Source organism: Moschus berezovskii, chromosome 1, assembly GCF_049115385.1.
Source record: "Moschus berezovskii isolate FMDL1 chromosome 1, NW_MosBer_1.0, whole genome shotgun sequence".
Taxonomy (NCBI): domain Eukaryota; kingdom Metazoa; phylum Chordata; class Mammalia; order Artiodactyla; family Moschidae; genus Moschus; species Moschus berezovskii.
The window spans coordinates 20,144,903-20,157,269 of NC_142460.1; the positions used below are offsets into that span (position 1 = coordinate 20,144,903).

At 46.1% G+C, this 12,367-nt stretch overlaps 2 protein-coding genes across 16 annotated transcripts in view; one reads left to right on the plus strand and one right to left on the minus strand.

The window, feature by feature from the left end:
* The window catches only part of ITSN1 (intersectin 1), a 256,074-nt gene extending 247,285 nt beyond the window's left edge, over positions 1-8,789 (minus strand). For 3 of the 6 annotated variants that reach the window (XM_088835648.1, XM_088835659.1, XM_055421005.2), the window contains exon 1: positions 8,083-8,350. The gene's annotated coding sequence lies outside the window, so the exon portion shown is untranslated. Of the gene's footprint in view, positions 1-8,082; positions 8,351-8,698 lie in introns of those variants that run through there. The other 3 variants (XM_088835638.1, XM_088835656.1, XM_088835661.1) reach the window with 3 other exon arrangements.
* Positions 7,430-12,367, plus strand: part of CRYZL1 (crystallin zeta like 1) — a 33,622-nt gene continuing 28,684 nt past the window's right edge. Inside the window, exons 1-2 of one of the 10 annotated variants that reach the window (XM_055421090.2) lie at positions 9,025-9,252; positions 9,496-9,560. The gene's annotated coding sequence lies outside the window, so the exon portion shown is untranslated. Of the gene's footprint in view, positions 7,512-8,757; positions 8,778-9,024; positions 9,253-9,495; positions 9,561-12,367 lie in introns of those variants that run through there. The other 9 variants (XM_055421163.2, XM_055421100.2, XM_055421120.2 and 6 more) reach the window with 9 other exon arrangements.

Sequence of the window (12,367 nt, forward strand, 5' to 3'; positions counted from 1 at the left end):
AAAAACTGACCAATTGCTGTGACCTTGTAATTTTCACATTCAAATTCAGGTGAGTCTGAAACTATCACATCCCTTGGTTCAGCTCCTGGCTCCACCACTTGATGAGGGCTGAAGGGGCCTCAGGACCACTCCCACCCGGCTGGGTAGAGCCCTGGCCCACACAACGCTGAGAAGGTTTTTGGTGACCAGCCTGCCACTGAGCCAGGGCGGTCCTGCCTTGCTCAGCAGCACAAACTCACGCCAGAGAGCTGAAGCCAAATGATTTCACCAACCCTCTCTCTGGGAGATAAGCTGGCAAGGTAAGCTGCCAATCATTAATCCTACTAGAAAAAAAGGTGAAGAGAGCGATGGCGAATTCAAACAGATTCAGTTCCGTTCAGTTCAGTTGCTTAGTCGCGTCCGACTCTTTGTGACCCCATGGACTGCAGCACGCCAGGCCTCCCTGTCCATCACCCACTCCCGGAGTTTACTCAAACTCATGTCCATTGAGTCGGTGATGCCATCCAACCATCTCATCCTCTTCTGTCCCCTTCTCCTCCTGCCTTCAATCTTTCCCAGCATCAGGGTCTTTTTCAAGGAATGAGTTCTTCACATCAGGTGGCCAAAGTACCAAACAGATTAGCTTACTGGAAATTCACCTTGCTAGCAGGGTCCGGAGAAGGCAATGGCAAGCCACTCCAGTGCTCATGCCTGGAAAATCCCATGGATGGAGGAGCCTGGTGGGCTGCAGTCCGTGGGGTCGCTAAGGGTCGGACACGACTGAGCAACTTCACTTTCACTTTTCACTTTCACACATTGGAGAAGGAAATGGCAACCCACTCCAGTGTTCTTGCCTGGAGAATCCCAGGGAAGGGGGAGGCTGGTGGGCTGCTGTCTATGGGGTCACACAGAGTTGGACAAGACTGAAGTGACTTAGCAGCAGCAGCAGCAGCAGGCTAGTCATTAGCAAGAAAACATCAATGATCGTCTACCATCACACTTTAGAAGGGCTTTTTTTAAAAAAAACAATCTCCCAGTGGATGGGTGACATGTCTACAGTAAGGCCTTTGCATTCCTGAACTGAACTTCCACCAGACACTTCAATTCTCCAACAAGGCTGAGGTGGAAATGTTTCCCTAAGCCCACTTGTCTTGTGTTTCCAAGGCAAGTCCACACCAAGTAAACTGCCTTTTCCAACTGTGCTAGTCTCCTCTGTGACTCTGATCCTGTTTCTCATATGGGGGTGTTTTAGGAAAACTCCTACAGAGTAAAGGGTAGCACAGTGCTTTCAGAGGTGAATGCTAGACAGGACAGGAGGTTTATCTGTGAGCTAAGTTATGAGACTAACTCCTCACTGAGAGGGCTTTGAATCTGTGTGCCACCTACTTTATAAATGAATACATGCCAGGAAACTGCTGGGTTAGTCCCAAACAGAAATCAGGAATGTAAAAAGTTCCCCAACACCCGAACAACATTTGCAGGCAAGAGGCAGTCCAGTGCTGTGGAGTTTGGGCTCTAGAGTAACCATTCTGCAGAGTCACTTGCTGGCTCCTGTGACTTAACAGAGGGTATTTTTGTTTTCAACTCACATTCATCTAAAAACTGAGAATTTGTAAAAATTAAGTGAGTTTATTGATGAAAGTGAAAGAGGAGAGTGAAAAGGTTGGCTTGAAGCTTAACATTCAGAAGACGAAGATCATGGCATCTGGTCCCATCACTTCATGGGAAACAGATGGGGAAATAGTCGAAACAGTGTCAGACTTTATTTTTTGGGGCTCCAAAATCACTGCAGATGCTGATTGCAGCCATGAAATTAAAAGACGTTTACTCCTTGGAAGGAAAGTTATGACCAGCCTAGACAGCATATTAAAAAGCAGAGACATTACTTTGCCAACCAAGGTCCATCTAGTCAAGGCTATGGTTTTTCCCGTGGTCATGTATGGATGTGAGAGTTGGACTGTGAAGAAAGCTGATTGCCAAAGAATTGATGCTTTTGAACTGTGGTGCTGGAGAAGACTCTTGAGAGTCCCTTGGACTGCAAGGAGATCCAACCAGTCCATTCTAGAGGAGATCAATCCTGGGTGTTCATTGGAAGGACTTATGCTAAAGCTGAAACTCCAATACTTTGGCCACCTCATGCGACGAGTTGACTCACTGGAAAAGACTGATGCTGGGAGCGATTGGGGGTAGGAGGAGACGGGGACGACAGAGAATGAGGTGGCTGGATGGCATCACCGACTCGATGGACATGAGTTTGAGTGAACTCTGGGAGTTGGTGATGGACAGGGAGGCCTGGTGTGCTGTGGTTCATGGGGTCGCTAAGAGTCGGACACGACTGAGCGACTGAACTGAACTGAACTGATGCTTATAAAATGCTGCAAACAGACTTAATAAATGTTAGCTATTATTCTTACAGGTGTATGAATTTCCAGCTTCCAGATCACATCACCAACATGGTCACAATAACAACCCATTCTTCTTTCTAAAGATAAAACAATTCCCTAGGTTGGTCACTTATTAAGTCATTCCTCAAAAAAAGGAAGAGGGAGGAAAATGGAACTCTTATACAACATGCTGAGTGTAAATTGCTACAACCTTTCTAAATGACTAACTGAAAGGATGTATCAAAAACCCTTAAACCATAATATGTACTTGGATCTTACAATCACACCTCTAGAAATTTATCCTAAAGGAAAAAAAAATATATCAAAGATATACAGAGACGCATGGAGGACAGTTACTACAGAGATAATGATAACAGCAGTGGGAGAAAAATAATGTTTAATAAAAACAAATCAGTTGGGGACTTTCCCTGGTGGTCCAGAGGTAAAAAATCCACTTTCCAATTCAGAGGATGCGGGTTCAATCCTTGGTCAGGGAACCAAGATCCCACATGCCTTGGGCAATGGAGGCTGCATTCCACAACAAAGACTCGATGCAGCCAAATAAATAAATAAATCATAGATCCGCAAAATGGGATATTATTCAGTTAACATTACAACTGACTACATAGAGAAGAAAAGATTCATAATGAGATGTTAAGAAGCAAAGGTTAGGAAACAACCAAATGTATACCAGGATCCCATATTTGCTACCCCAAATTATATATACTGACAAACAGCACAGAGAAAAAACGGTTTGGAGAGAAATGTATTCAGGTAGTGGACCTCTAAGTATTTTATGGTTTCCTACTCTTTACTTTCCTATATTTCAATTGTTCTACCACAAACATGCAACTCTTTAAAATACAAGGGATTATCTAAATTGATTAACAGATTCTTTCTGAAATAGTACTATTAAGCTGAGAGGGATGACAGGCTTATTTTTATTTAGAAAAAAATCTGCATAGAACCTGATGTTTTATTAGTTACTTTTAATGTTTAGTTATTACTGTAATTTTAAAATTATACATATTCAGTGCCAGGAAATTAGCAAGAGACTTCTTTTTAAGCAATGGATTTCTACTTACTACCATAAAGTACATTAGTACGAAAACTGAACAGACTGGAGTTTCATGCATTTTTATATATCTCAATATTTTATCATCATCATAACTAACATATATTAAATGAATGTGTGTCAAGAACTTAAGTGAGAACTCAGAAGTACTAAATTTTTAAATAACTTCGTTTTTGAATTTGATTTTTAAAGTTTTGGCCGTGCTGGGGTCTCCCATGCTGCTTTCCTTAGTTGCGTCAGTAGGCGCAACCAGGGAGGCCCTGGTGGCTCCAGCGGTAAGGGGTTGGGGCTGAGGTTAAAGCACAGCACAGCACAGCACTGCACAACTATAGTTGTGGTGCGTGGGCTTCTCTTTGCAGAGGCTTCTCTTCTTGCGGAGCACAGGCTCTTGGGCATGTGGGCTCAGCCACTGCGTCACACTGGGCTTAGCCATGCCGTGTGTGGCATGTGGAATCTTCCCAGACAAGGGATCGAACCCATGTCCACTGCATTGACAGGTGGATTCTTAACCACTGGACCACCACGGAAGTCCTAGAAGTATTACATTTTACTACAATTCCCATTTTCAGCTGAGAAAACTGAGGCACTGAGAGGTTAGGTGACTAGATCAAAGTCACAGACCGTGCTGTGTGGTGCTTGGTTGCTCAGTCGTGTCTGACTCTTCACGACCCCATGGATTGTCACCCTCCAGGCTCCTCTGTCCATGGGGATTCTCCAGGTAAGAATACTGGAGTGGGTTGCCATGCCCTCCTCCAGGGGATCTTCCCGACCCAGGGATCGAACCCAGGTCTCCTGAATTGCAGGCAGATTCTTTACCATCTGAGCCACCAGGGAAGCCCAAGAACATTGGAGTGGGTAGCTTATCCCTTTTCCAGGGGATCTTCCTCACCCAGGAACCCAACTGGGGTCTCCTGAATTGCAGGTGGATTCTTTACCAGCTGAGCTACTAGGGAAGCCCCAAGTCAGACTGCTGCTGCTGCTGCTAAGTCACTTCAGTCGTGTCCGACTCTTTGTGACCCCATAGACGGAAGCCCACCAGGCTCCCCCTTCCCTGGGATTCTCCAGGCAAGAACACTGGAGTGGGTTGCCATTTCCTTCTCCAATGTGTGAAAGTGAAAAGTGAAAGTAAAGTCGCTCAGTGGTGTCTGACCCTTAGCGACCCCACGGACTGCAGCCCACCAGGCTACTCCATCCATGGGATCTTCCAGGCAAGAGTACTGGAGTGGCTTGCCATTGCCTTCTCCGCCAAGTCAGACTATATATGGTCAAACCCAATATTCTCTAGAGGTTGCACTCTTAACTATCCATACCCTCAACTATACAGCAGAAGCTGTTATTTATGGGGCCGATGCTGGGCTCTGACAGAAAGGAGTGAAGGTCATATATTAGGAGTATGAAAAATAAAATTGGAAAATTACCAATTTTATTTTGGGAAAAAACAATTTTTTATTGCATTATGTTGGACTTATCATAGGTTATAAATTGGCATTCTGATGTACTGATAGCAAGTAATTTACCATTATGCTGTGACTTAAATTTACATTTTTTGTCTAAGCAAACATTTTGCTTCTGCTGCTGCTGCTAAGTCGCATCAGTCGTGTTGGACTCTGTGCGACCCCATAGACGGCAGCCCACTAGGCTCCTCCGTCCCTGGGATTCTCCAGGCAAGAACACTGGAGTGGGTTGCCATTTCCTTCTCCAATACATGAAAGTGAAGTTGCTCAGTCGTGTCCAACTCTTCCCGACCCCATGGACTGAAGCCCACCAGGCTCCTCCATCCATGGGATTTTCCAGGCAAGAGTACTAGGAGCCTTCTTTTCAGTTTATCATCTTGAGTTATGCTTGGGAAAGGTTCTCTCCTTTCAAAACCAACCAAACTTACAGAAGTGACTGAGGTGTGGGACTTATACCCAGTTTATAAAATGACTATGAAAATGATAAGATTAACTTTACAAGTAAAAGTTTAAAGGTGTGGCCTCACTGTGACAAAATTCACTCAGATATTTCATAGAGTTCCTCCAGGCACTACTCGCGGAGGTACAGTGATCTCTGCCCTTCTGAGATGGATTATTACAGGTGCCTCACATATCTGAAGGTGTTTTAGAAACACATATATCATGGTGTTTTATTAGATGTCCAAGGTATGAAAGTTATTCTGTCACTTGAAAAACATGCCGTTCTTTTCAGGACATGGTCTGGGGACACTCGGTGAGAAGGAACCACAATGCCAGTGGTTCTCCAATGCTACCGTGTAAGAAAACTTCCTGGAGAACTTGTTGGAAATCAGATTCCAGGAGTCTGTATTTTTACCAAGAACTTCAGGTTATGTTGATGCAAGTGATGTGAGGTGTAGACATTGAGAAACCTGCCAGTAAGAGGAACCATTCAGAAGAGAAAGATCATTCACAAGAGAAAAGCCCTACGGCAGTGGAATGTGAACTGAGTAATATAAACCCAACCGACCTGTAATTAATTCCCTATAATTCACAAATCCACATTAAAAAGCTGAGTAAGAGTAGAGGGATTTAATGGCACCTCCTCCTTAACACCCTGTATGGAGATTTGAGTTTGCCTCAATCTAGTTATTTGGAGAAAACATGAATTTAAGCAGAGTTGGATTTCCGATAATAGGGATAAGCATTAAGAAAAAGGAAATTGCTAGTCAATTGCAAAAAAAGCGAGACAAACATTTCCCGGAACTAACTTGCTCCCACTCATTTTATGCCCTATTTCACAATGCTTAGTATCTGAACAATCCACAGGGCTCCAAAGTACATCAAAAATGTGTTCATTTCCTCTCTTACTCGGGCAGAATAATAATAGACTTTTGTGAAGGTACCATGTGCCTCAGAAATTTCAGTAGATACATTCTTAAATAAAGAAATAGCTTTCAAAAACAATTCTATCAGAAATTCACCCTACTGGAGCTACTTAAAGAAGTCTGAAATAGCTTTTGGACCATCACTAAATTAGTATCCTTCATTTCTGAATTTGGATTACCTAAAATTTTGGGGTTCTTTACAACTGTCCTACAGAAAGAACTCAATATTGAAAAATGTTTTTCTTCTTTTGCTATAAGCAAACAATCATAAAAATAACAAATGTTTCAGGTAAACTATTAAAAATTTAAAAACAAAACACAGTATTTTGTTCTCCATAAGTAGAAATCATAACTTTAGGAGGGGTACGAAGCTTCTGCACCTTAAGTCATATTAAAAATAAAGGTCTCCTTACAACTATACTTCTATTTCAGACAGTAAGAGTACCACTACATAAACCAGACGGCCTGCTGGCTCCATGGTCCCACTTCCTACCCTCAGATCCTGCCCACTAAACTCTGAGCCTGGTCTTCATCCTTTCAAAGGGATTAGTAAAAACTGCCTCCCCGATGACAGAATTGAGATTTTCCAGATGCATTTTTGGCACAGTACTTGTTTTTCATTATCTATACTTTTTATTGCACTTGTTTTTATTATTTGGACGTCCCGACCACGTAAACATTAAGAGCAGGATGCCAGCAGATGAAGCACAAAGAAATGAATCTATTCGGAGTCGCATCTATTTAGATTTTCAGGCTGGGGCTGCCTCCAGAATAGCGCTGAGAATGGCAAAGTTCTAAAGGAAACTTTCGTATTCAGAGGCTATCAAAAAATCTCCAGAGTCTTCAACTCAACACAGACGCCCCTAATTGTCTTCTTCAAAAGCAAAGCCTTTAGTCTGAATCACAACAAAAGATGCCCATAGGAAACGTAATCTACGAAGGTGCTTCCTAATCCAAAAGGCAAACAAGAAGAGGGAAAGGCGCAACCCCATTCCTCGTCGGTTCCCTTTTCCTGGAGATTCTGATTGCATTTTCCTCGGTCAAGTCAGACAGAGCCTGGTAACTGTGCCTTCGGTCCACACCGTAAAACCGTGTCAGTGCGTAAAGAAGGGGAAAGGGAAGCGGCCGACACCGGGGACGCGCTCCCCGCTTGAAAGGAAGAGCCGCTTTCTGTGAAATACCACCAAAGTCAAGTCAGTCCCAGCAGAAGGACGCGGGGCCAAAACGGCATTGACTGCCCTTCACTGACAAGGTAGTTTGTTGTTTTTTTTTTCCCCCGGGGGGAGGAGAGAGAAGAAGGGTTGAGCCGGGGAGAAGAGGCCGGGCATTCCAGAACCCCGGCAGGCTGGCGGCGAGGCGAGGCTCGGCCGGCCCGCCCCACTCGGGCGACCGCGGGCAGCGAGGTCAGCCCTGCAAGGGACCCCACCGCCCCGCGTGACCCTGGAGAAAGGAGGGACCTCCGCCCAGCTCGGCCGGCCACGGCGACCGATGCCCATCCAACCCCCCGAAGCCCGTCCCGCGGCCGCCGCCCACCCCCCAGCCTCGGTCCGCCGCGGAGCCCCGGCCTCCCGGCGCGTGCCAGCCGGCCGCCACCGCCACCACCCACCCAGCCACCCCCGGCGGCCCGGGAGGATGGGAAGGACGAGGCACAGGGGCGCCTCCCGGGCGCGCGGCTCAGGGTGAAGGGCGCCGGGAGGGACGCGCGCACCGGCCCCGGGGTCGGGGAGGGATGGATGGGCGTCCCAGGCGGCCATCGCGCCCACCCTCGCCCCCGCCGCCTCCTCGGTGCAAGGCAGGCCGACGCGGTCCAGCCTTCTCCTCACCTCATCTCCAGGCGGGTCCACGCTGCCGCCTCAGGGAGACAAAAAAAAATCAGTGCAGCTCAGTCGCCACGGGAAGGGGACGCAGGAGCCGCAGCCCCGCACACCATCCCCGCCCGCCTCTCTGGGCGTCCCGGAGTCCGCCCGGGATTCTCCCTCGCGAGCCGCCGTACTACCGAGCAACCAAGCTGCGCGCCCTCCCGTTTCCACCTCAGCTCTCGGCTTCCCTTCGCTCCCCTCCCTCGGTCCCTCACTCCCGCCTATCTCCTCATCTCCCCCGGGACCTGCCTCCCCCGCGCCCTCTCCGCCCCTCCGTCTCCGCCCACGGGGGGGGTGGGTGGGGACAATGAAAAAACAACCAATCGGAAGAAAGGGTTCACACCTCCTCCCGCCCCCTCCCTCTAGCCCCGCCCACCGCGGGGGAAACGCAGCTGGGGAAAAAAAATATCTGGAAGAGGAGGGAGTGACAGCCGGATCGACAAATCAGCAAGATCAGAGGGGGCGGGACCTGGCCGCCCCAACCCCCCCCCCCACACCACCCCCTCCACGACCCCCCACCATCCCCCGCCACCACCCCCTTTCCCGACGCAGGCGTCTGGCGTAGGGTTTCCCGACGTGCCTAGAGTCGTCCGGTGTGGGGCTTCCGGACGTTTTGTTCGACGGTCTCAGTGCCATTTGGCTGTTGCTGTGCGAGCGAGGTACAAGTTAGGACGCCTTCAACTAACTAATGGCAGGTGTCACAGGAGAGAACAATGTGGAGGCACAAGGAGGGCGGGGCACAGTCCCAGGAAGGTGATGGGGATACGGTTGGAATGAGGAAGGGTGTGGTCTTGAACAAATTTACATAAAGCTGAACCCGTCGGCCTCTACGACTTCGCGCGTTGATTGGTAGCCCCAGGTGCGTCGCCTTGGAGCATGCCGGGAGATGTGGTTCCGCATTCGGTTGCTATGGCGGTCTCCTCGCCTTAATTGGTAGCCCCAGGCACATCGCCTTAGAGCATGCCGGGAGATGAAGTTCCGCGTTCGGTTGCTACGGCGGTCTCTAGAGTTCGAGACTGACGAGCGGCCTGACCAATGGGAACAGGCTCTGGCGCTTAGGGGGCGGGCCCTCTGCTGAGGGGCTCGAAGGTGGCGGAGGTGAAGCTGCAGGCCGTTGGAGCTGCTCCGAGGCAGGTGAGCACCGAGAGATGCACTGCGTGTCTTGGGAAACCGGCCTTTGGGCGGAAGCTCGGGAGACGCCCCGCGGGACAGTCCAGCCCTGGGGCGCAAAGTGGTTTCCGTCGCACCCCAACCTTCTTAACACCTCTCGGGCTCAGGCCTAGCTGGCTTAGCTGAGGCCGCTGAGGGGGGGGAGAGACTTGATTTTCCTGTCGATTTCCTGGTTTTTACTGGTTTTGATGGTGGATGTTATTTCAGTTTACATCTTCCTCCACTTTCATGGAAGCAAAAGTCTGGAAGTTCCCGTCCATCGAGACTCCCAGGTTGGATTTTACCCACTCTCGCGTCTTTTTGTTTCTATACTTTTTCTTTTTCTTTCTGCCTTACTGCTTCTATACTACTGCTTGCTCCTCCGTCACTGTTTTTTCCCCCGTTGAGCAATTACTTAAAGCAGAGGCATTCGGGTTTATGTAACTCTAAGGCCAGATTTGCCCTCCAGATTAAGCTAAACGGAGGAATACTCACTCTGGAGCAACGCGTGAGAATAACCTCAGAACCGTTTTGAAGTGCAAACGATGCTGCTGTGTGTGGGGGCGGATCCTGAGAATCTCCATTTCTGACAAGTTCTCAGGTGCTGCTAGTCCAAGGTTTTGCAGATTTAATGGGAGCCACTTTAAAAAGAAAAAAAATGAAGAGAAATATGTGAAATTCATGCTCGAGTTTTATTTAACCCAGTATATCTAAAATATTGTCATATCAGCACGTAATCAAATGTTTAAAAATCAAGATTTTGTACATTCTCTCATTTTCCTCACATTTGAAGAAACCTGATGGACATCTTATGCTAACAGTACATCTCAGTTCTGACTAGGCATAGTTCAAGGGCTACTGGATAATACAGCCCACTGCAGAAATTAAAAGGTGTTAAATCTTAGGTTGCCCCTGACAAAATCCCTTACTGCTCTGTGGGATGGACTTTGGAAGTACTTTACCAGGTCTCAACTCAATTTACAGAAATCATAGTACAAATAGCCAGCATTTATTCAACACTTCCATTGTGCCAGGTATTGTACTGAGTGCTTTGCATGTATTATTTAAGCCTTTCTGTTACTATCCCTGTTTTACAGGTGTAGAATTTAAGGCCCAGTTGGTTAAAATCATGTAGTGTATGTAGGTCATACACTGAATAAGTATAAAACCCAGGATTCAGAGTAGGGTCACTTAGAACTTCTAAATCCTATCCATCAATCACCACAGTGTATAATTATTACATTTTGTCACTAATTTCAATTTATTGATGCCTCTACTCTAGTTTATGGCTAATGCTGAGACATTCAGATTTCAAACAGAGGGGTTTCACCAGACAAGGCAAAGTTCCCTCAGTTATAGTGAAATATTTTGGTAGTCTACAACTGTCTGTGCTGTCCATTCAGTATCAAAGTTCTAAATTGAAGAAGGGTGTTCCAAGCCTCAAGGAGATATATAGGCCTTTCAATCAGTGCTATATGCTGGACAGTAGTGTGTCTTGGTTCATCTTTGTACCTCCTTGAAGGAGGAAAGTGGGAAAGCTTGGGAATTCTTAAAATGTTTCACCTTGCAATCGCAATGTTTTGGGGGTTTGTTTTTGGTGAAATCTTTCATTCATTGATAAAAGTGAATCTTTTCTTGCTCATGCGAACTTCACATAGAATAGTCAAATACATCTTTATTTAGTATTTTTGCAAAATGATTTTCTTTTTGTACATTGTAAAGATGACATCTCGTTAAATTATTTTCCCTTGATGGTGAATTTATTAGTAAATATTTAATCAAAAGTACAGTTCCTACTTTGCATCTGAAGTAAGTAATGATTAAAGACCCTATAGTGATTTAGAGAATTAAATGTTGACAGACTGCAATAATATTGGTCTATGGAGAAGAAAGTTGGAGAGGAGGGAGAATGTAGTAAAAATGTAGGGAGGATCCCTCAGTTTATCTTCCTCATCCCTTGCCTTGTCCCAGTGTCACATGATTAAGCCAGCAGGAAGGGAAGACTGGCATTCATGGTGCCATTGGCTCCACTGTTCCCCAGTAGTACAATATGGAAAAATAGAATGCTAACTCAGAAATATAAATGAAAGTTAAATTTCTGTCATTCTGAATCTTACTGTATCAAATGGCCCTACATTGTATACAACCTGGAGCAGTGACTTCTAATCTGTGAATTAATGACCATCCCACTTTCCCAAACCACCCACTACCCACCCCCAAGCAGTACTGGCAAGGGGGTCCACTAGTAAGAATTCTTAAGTGAAAAGGTATTTTGTAAATCAACAAATAACAAAAGTTAAGCTCTCTTGGAGGGAGGAGAATTAATCAAAAATTCTTTTGAGATTCAGAAGAGGTCGTTGTTGGAAGCCACTTGTTGCATGGATAGGCAACAGTTTGACATAGCTAATTAAATGCCTCTTGTCTTGCTTTCACATAAAGCCTTTATCAAAAAATAATTTTCCTTTCCTAATTCTTCACCTATCTTTAGATCTCAGCTTATGTGAGATGTCAAGAGGATGCCACACTTGTATACGAATGCAATCAAGTATGTCTTGATAATGTCCATATAAATCTAGACTTTCGTAATCAGAAGAGACTTTGATATGGTCATCTCATCCCAGTCCCCCTCAACTGATGCTTGAATCTCCTTTATGATGCTGCTGTACATGTGTATCTAGCCTCTAGTTTAAATCCATCTAGTAATAGGGACCATGTCACTTCATTCATTTGCCTAAGTTTTAAATTGTATACCTAAAATGTGAAAGTGAAAAGTTCTTATGATATGTGCTACCAGCTAGAAATGCTTTCCAGAGTTTAACTAGGTGTGAGCCACCGTCACAGCGTCTCCCATGCCCATCTTGTAACTGGCACAGGAGAGCAGTACAGTGTATAATGCCTGTGTATTCATTGTTTACATCGAGTGTCCTTGGAATTTATAGATTTCTGGAGACTGTCTCCAGCACAGTGTAGAGACGTCCCTCCCTCTTTAAGAAGCAGAGCTTGCCTATCCAGTTAGGACTACCAGTCTCCTCTACAGCCTGCAAAATATGTGGTATTTGAACCAGACCTCCAGCTACTTACTGTTTTGCTGACCATAATA